We start from the raw sequence: 7,136 nt of genomic DNA, 5'->3' as shown, positions 1-7,136 counted from the left end.
GCTGAAATCAGCCAGCTTCCTACTGTGGCTCAAAACAGATAGTTCCTAACGTCTGCTTCCTTGGCAGCCTTGCATCAGCATGAATTTAAAGAAAAAGGAAAAAGTTGGAACAGCCTCCAGCATGGGACAAAATTATGCAGGAAAACAGACAGCAGTTTTAGGAGAACAGAAGCAGTCCAGTACATTTGGGCACCCAAGGTGCTGACCCGTGGGCACACGAGCCTACGTAGAAGGCCAGCCTCACGGAGACGCGAGACAAGTGGTGACCGCTACATGGCACGTTCTCCTGTGAGCTCCATTCTGCCCATGCTTTGGCCTTGGCCAAAGCCTCCCCCACTGGGGGCTGGGCCTCTGCCAAACGGGTCCTTCCTGCACACATGCTGTTTTGATTCTGGGCCTCCTCGGGCTTTATTGGTTTTCCTGTTTAATGAGGTGAGGTTCACTCAGCCCAGTGGCAATTCCTGTAAAAGCTGGATGACCCAATGGGGTGAGTTTACAGAGAAGTGCTCCCCGAGGGCTGGGCTGGCTGGAAATGGATGGTCCGCCCCCTTCCAAGAGCAGTAATAAGGTCTGAGGGTTCCAGTGGGAGGCAGGAGTGTCTGTGGGTGCCAGGCGCCTGGGCTAGGAGCTCAGAAGGTCTGGGCCCCGCCCTAGCTGGGTTAATGAGATGTTCCCTCTCTGGCCTCTTGTGTAGAATGGGGACAGAAGCACACTCTCTAAAGCTCTCAACAAATGGAGGGAAGTACTGGCATGGCTATTCCCCTCACTGTCAACGTCACTGGGCCCAAGACTTTCTGTGGAGGACGGCATACAGAGGTGACCCGCAGCGTGCCTCACATCGGCGGGGGTAAAACCTGTGAATATAATAAGTGGTCATTCTCCTGACTGTATTACCTTACACAGCAGAAGGCTGATTATCCTGGTCAGGCCTGACCTACTCAGATGAGCCCTTAAGCAGGCCCAGTCTCTACTAGCAAAGAGGTTCAAAGCATGAAGGGGATTCAGCATGACAGAGAGTCTCCACTACTACATTTGAAGATGGAGTGGGCCATGTGACCAGGAATGTGGGCGGCCTCTAGGAGCTGAGAGCAGTACTCAGTCGACAGCCAGCGAGGAAATGGAGACCTCAGTCCTACAGCCACATGGGACTAAATAACAAGAACGAGATTGAGAGGGATTTTCCCCGGAGCCTCTAGACAAGAACACATCCCTCCAACACCTTGATTTTAGCCTTTTGATACCCTGAGCATTTATTTCAGTCATTTAGTTTATTTTAGTGTCTCCTAAGTTTTAATCAGGGAGCTCTGATGGCGTAGTGCCTAAGGCATTTGACTGCTAGCCAGAAAGCTGGTGGTTCAAACCCACCAGCCACTCCTCGGAAGGAAGGTTGGGCAATCTACTTCCATAGTGATACCACCTCGGAAACCCAAGGAGGCGTAGCTATGAGTCAGGTCTGACTCAACAGCACATAACAACAACAACATTACCTCCTGCAGGTTGAAACTTAAATATCCCCTTCTCACCAGGTTTTTCCCGGCCCCTTATATAAGTGTGACCACTCCTGCTCCCCATCTTTCATTTCCCCCATCCCAGCTTTTATTTTCTCTTTGGCATTTAATGCCATCTGACCCTGTATTTTCCTTGTCTAGTGTCTAGTGTCTGTCAAATGAGCTCTGGTGGTGTAGTGCCTAAGGCATTTGACTGCTAATCAGAAAGTTGGTGGTTCAAACCCACCAGCCACTCGGTGGAAGGAAGACTGGGCAATCAATCTACTTCAGTAAAGATTTATTGCCTCGGAAACCCAAAGGAGGTTGCTATGAGTCAGAATCCACTTGATGGCAGTGAGTCTGGTTTTTATTTTTTATTTTTTGGTTAGTGTTTGTCAATGAAGAAGGAAGACCAAAGAAGATCTGATGCCTTTGAATTGTGGTGTTCATGAAGAATCCTAAAAATACCACGGACTGTCAGAAGAGTGTATAAATCTATCCTGGAAGAAGTACAGCCCAAAGGCTCTTTAGAAGTGAGAATGGTCGGACTTTGTCTCACTTTTTGGGTCATGTTGTCAGAAAAGACTGTTCCCTGGAGAAGGACATGCTTGGTAAAGTAGAGGGTCAGCCAGAAAGGGGAAGACCCTCAACGAGATGGACTGACACAGTGGCTGCAATGAAGGGCTCGGGCATAGTGAGGATTGTGAGGCTGGCGCAGGACTGGGCAGTGTTCTGTTCTGCTGTACCTAGGGTGGTGAGGAGCCAGAGCCGACTCAATGGCCCCTAACAGCAACAACGGTGTCTGTCACGCCCACTAGAAGGCAAGCTCTAGGAAAGGGGGCGCTTCATCTGTTTGATTCACTACCAAATCCCCAGCGCTGCCAGGAAAGTGCCTGGCACATGGAAGACAATAAATACCCTCTGAATGAATGAGGGAGTGAGGGAATGAATGAATGTCTTTGTCCTGGGTGGAACACACTTGGGAAACGCTGCTTACACTAGCTCTGTACCAGATCTTACGCGTTGGAAGTGGCTTGACACACAACTGTTGGGCGAACAAGTGAAAGGATCAGTTCATCAACCCATGGAGTTCTGCCCTGACAGCGAAGCGCCCAGTGTCTGAGAGAACCCACATTTCCTGTGTATATGTTTTCTAAGTCCCTGATCCTAAACTCTTGCCGAAGACTGTCTCCAGGACGGGGCGAACTCAGCCTTCACCAAGAAATGAGGCTGCAGTCTCAGGCTTCCACTTGAGGTTGAGTAGTGGTGGCTTACTAGGAAAAGAAAGTTGGGGGTCCCCGGGAGCTTTGGGGAGCTCCGGAAGAGTGAGGAAGAGCACTGGCCAGGGACGAACTCCTTCCTGCCCTCCGACCAGCGCCCTGGCACACTGCCGAGTGGGAGAAACCAGCCAGACACACAGGCACGCTGAAATTCCCAAACCGTCCTAAGTACATCAAGATGGGTGCATTGACGCCAGCTGCTTGGAGAGAGTCTGGAATGAATTGGGGGTTTGTTAAGTGCCGACTTAAGCTTCTTCTCACAGGGAAAATATTTATTTCACTGAGCTCTGCTTTTTGGAAAGCTACGCCTGTAACAGTCTGCATCGATCTTGCAGAGTTTTGGCTACCTCTGGTTTCTGTCTCTCCCCTGTCTTGAGCAGCATGGGCTGTGTGTGTGTGTGTCCCCACAGTACACTCTGCAGTTATTAAGCAATCAGCCCAAAAGACACAGCCAGGGCATTCTGCTCTTCTTCAAACAAATGGAAAAAAGGAAAAGAAAAAGAAAAGAAGACAAACAGAGTTTGTGGCATGAGGCACAAGACGTGTTTTATCTTCAAAGATGCCTGCTTGCAAGAGGCAATTGCTTCTCCCCTTTCCCCTTTTATCTGAAACACTGATACTGCTTTCCTCCCCACCCTCCTGGTTTGGGATAAAAAATAAAAACAAACATGAGGAAATAAAAGACACGCCTACTTCCCCAGGGGGCCAAGATGAATCTTTAGTGCACAGTTGTTCCTTCCATTCTTTTTCTGCTCTTTGAAGCCTAGAGGCCTGGGTTTGAATCCCAGCTCTACCGCTCACTAGCTATGTGACCCTGAGAATCATGTCACCACTTGGAACCTCTGTTTCTTCATCCATAAAATGTGGTAATAATAGTACCCACCTCTTAGGGTGGTTGGAAGACGTAAATGAGAGAAAGTAGATATACAGAGTTTAGCAGTTTCCAAACTAAAACCAAACTCAGTGCCGTCGAGTAGATTTCGACTCATAGCGACCGCTCCTTGGGTTTCTGAGGCAGTATCATTACGGAAGTAGATTGCCCAACTTTCCTTCTGAGAAGTGGCTGGTGGGTTGGAACCGCCAGCCTTCTGGTTAGCAGTCAAATGCCTTAGACACTACGCCACCAGAAGTCCTAAAATTATACTTCTGCCTGGACAGGGACTTGAACCCTGGACCCTCAGATTAAAAGTCTGATGCTCTACCAACTGAGCTACCCAGGCTAGCAGTTTCCAGTACACAGTAAATGCTCAATAAATGACTGCTGATGTTACTTCTCACCTCATATACATATGAAACCTGGACAATGAAAAAGGAAGACAGATGAAGAACTGATGTGTTCGAAGTGTAGTGCTGGCAAAGAGACTGAATCCATCAGGACTGGCTGAAGAACAAACAGATCTGTCTTGGGAGAAAAAAAAAAAAAAAAAAACTACCATCAAGCTTCCAACTTAAAGCGACCCTACAGGACAGAGTAGAACTCACCATAGTGTTCCCAAGGCTGTAAATATTTTTTTTTAAATACATATACAAGTATCTCCTGCTTTTTGAAAGTTCGCATTATGCCACTTTACTTTTATGAAAGACCTATTAGTCCTTGTTTTCATTAACCTAAAGAAATCCGAAGAGGATTTTCACCTTTATGAAAAAGCTGAAAAGCAAAGCTAGCGTTCAGAACGTGTTTTGCAGCGAGCCATTACAGGGGCAGCAAGGGTGGGGCCGCCAAGCCCCTCCCCGGGAGTCACACGCACTGTCGGCATCGACCACCATAGCTTTGAACTGAGTCTGTGAACACCACGTTAGCGTTATTTTAGGCTTGATGCACTATTCGGTATGATGTGGTAGGTTATTTTTTGGGGTTTGAGAATGCTCAGAAATTTTTCCTGCATAAATTAATGGTAATTGTGTCTTCGCTTTTGTGCCATTTTGGCTTAAAACAGTTCCATAGGAACACTCAGCTTTTGGATAGTGGGGAAAACCTGTGTCTGTCACAGAAATGAACTCAATGAATTTTAGGCCTAAGTATAAAACACAAAACAACTTCTACAGTTACGCTTGACATAAGAGAAAATCTAGGTGATCTAGATTTGGTGATGAGACATTTTTTATCCCAAGTTATTTTATTTGGAACTATGGTCTGCAAATGAATACAGAAACTAAAGATACTAACAGGTGGGCATGTTAGAGGGTCTCAGGAAAGAGAAGAAAGTGGAAACAATCTCTCTCTCTTTTTTTAAGTATGTAAATCTTTATGGAAGCAGACTGCCACATCTTTCCCACGGAGCAGCTGGTGGGTTTGAACCGGCGACCTTTTGGTTTGCAGGTGAGTGCCTAACCACTGCACCACCAGGGCTCCTCTGTCTCAGAAGAGATAAAACCAGAATGCTCCTTATAAGCAAGGGTGGGGAGACCTCAGCTTGCTTGCTTCAGTCAGGTCATCAGGGAAGCCTGATCACTGGAAAAGGACAGCATTGGTTTGCTGGAGGGTCAGCGGCAAGAAGAGAAACCCTCAAGGAAACAGACTGACACAACGGCTACAAAATGGACCAAACACACCAATGACTGCGAAGATGGGAAGATGGCAAAGGACTGTGCAACACTTCATCCTGCTATCCAACCACAACGTTACTCTCACAACACTTCATCCTGTTACACAGCAACAATGTTATTCTTACACTTCATCCTTACACAACGACAACAATGTTATTCTTACAACACTTCATCCTGTTACACGATGACAACAATGTTATTTTTACAGAAAATAATATATAGGTACAATTTTTGTACCTTCTTTTCCATGAGAGAGGGTAGCATATACATTTCCCAATATTTTTCATATGCAATTTTGGTGACTACAAAATAGTCCATGGAAAAGCTATAGCAATATTAACTATTCCCTGTGAATGGAAACAGAAGCTGTTCCTTCCAGCTTATAAAGAGCACTGGGATGGACATGCTCTAGCCTCAAATCTTGGCCTACAGTTGAGGTTCCGTCTTTAGGGTAACTTCCCAGAGCTGGAATTACTGGTCAGACAGTATGAACCTTCCAAAGGCCTCGATAGACTGCACGTGGCACTGTGATCTGCTTTCAAAAGTCCCACACAGGCTCGTGGGGGAGAATCCTACTCACCACATCTCAGCTGCACTGAGGATCATCACCATTAACAGTTGCTAGGTCGACAGTCAAGTATGACATCTCATTCTTTACTTTGCATTTTGTGAAAATTCACCTGCTATTTTTCTGCTGTAGGTTTTATTAGCTACGGTGTGTTGAGTGTTCATTACATGTCAAGCCCGGGCTAAGTGCTCTCCACAAGAATCTTACCCTTCAGAACATCCTGTGAGGCAAGTATTATTATTATTACACACACACATCCTTTTTTTTCCCCTCACAGATGAGGAAGCCAAAACTCAGAGCAGTTAAACATGTCCCCAGAGTCACACAGCTCATAAGTGGCGGGGATAGGCTTAGATCCCAGGTCTTCCACCCAAAGGTTATGTTACACTGCTGGAATTCTGGTGGACCTGGAAGCCAGAGGGGAAATTCCTCCAAACTCAAGGTAGCACATGGGGTTAGCAAGTGTGCAGTGCCAAACGGAACTGCTGGGCCTAAAGGTTCGGAGTTCTGTTCTAAATTTACTCTCTCTGACCTTCTGCACGTTCTAAATTTGGCCAAACAAGTTCTTCCAGCCCGATGGATGACGTGGGTGTATTGTTTTGAAGATCAAACCTTTTTCCTGGTATGAAAGTAATAAAATAATGCAGGGCTTGTTTGAAGGAAAAGTCCTGCTGCCTGTTAGCCGTCCTCTCAAAATGACCCCGAGGTTTCCCTTGGATGGTGAACACTAGTGGTTATTGACCGATTTCTCAGGGTCAGTGATTGAAACCATTTCCTGGACCCAAGTCTGAAGCTCTCCTCCTGAATGAATCAGAAAGAGCCTCGGGAAATTTCTACACAAGAAAATCCCAACGAAAACCAAACTTAAAATTTCCCTAAAATTATAAACTAAGGGCAAAATAGGAGTGTCCGGGTAGCCTCCAGACCAGGGTGGGATAGCAGAGTCTTTGGAGGCTGGAGTAGAAAACCCGCACTGGCTGAGTCTCTGCTTCTCTGGGGAAGTACTAGGGTGACTGACCTGCCCGTGACTCCCTCTCAGACATCTTGCCTCCACTGAGGTAGGAACAGGCATGTGACCCACATGGTCTGGCCACTGAAGACTGAACAAGCCTCGGGCACTGAACCTGGAAGGGACCATCCATTCACTAGCAAGAATCATGTAGTTTCTGTTGTCTGACCCGAATGCATGAGCCTGGACATCACATTCTCCTCCTTAGGAATGTGAACCAACAGACACAGAAGGACATTCCAGTT

General features: G+C 46.7%; 1 non-coding gene across 1 annotated transcript; it reads right to left on the bottom strand.

Annotated features, from left to right (window-relative positions):
• Positions 1 to 3,914: 3,914 nt before the first annotated feature.
• TRNAK-UUU lies at positions 3,915 to 3,987 on the bottom strand. The gene has a single exon. It is a non-coding gene; the product is annotated as a tRNA-Lys (tRNA).
• Positions 3,988 to 7,136: the final 3,149 nt, after the last annotated feature.

Source organism: Orycteropus afer, unplaced genomic scaffold, assembly GCF_000298275.1.
Source record: "Orycteropus afer afer isolate SDZICR_OR568_19922 unplaced genomic scaffold, OryAfe1.0 scaffold00049, whole genome shotgun sequence".
Lineage (NCBI taxonomy): Eukaryota > Metazoa > Chordata > Mammalia > Tubulidentata > Orycteropodidae > Orycteropus > Orycteropus afer.
This window is presented reverse-complemented; position numbering and strand designations above follow the sequence as displayed.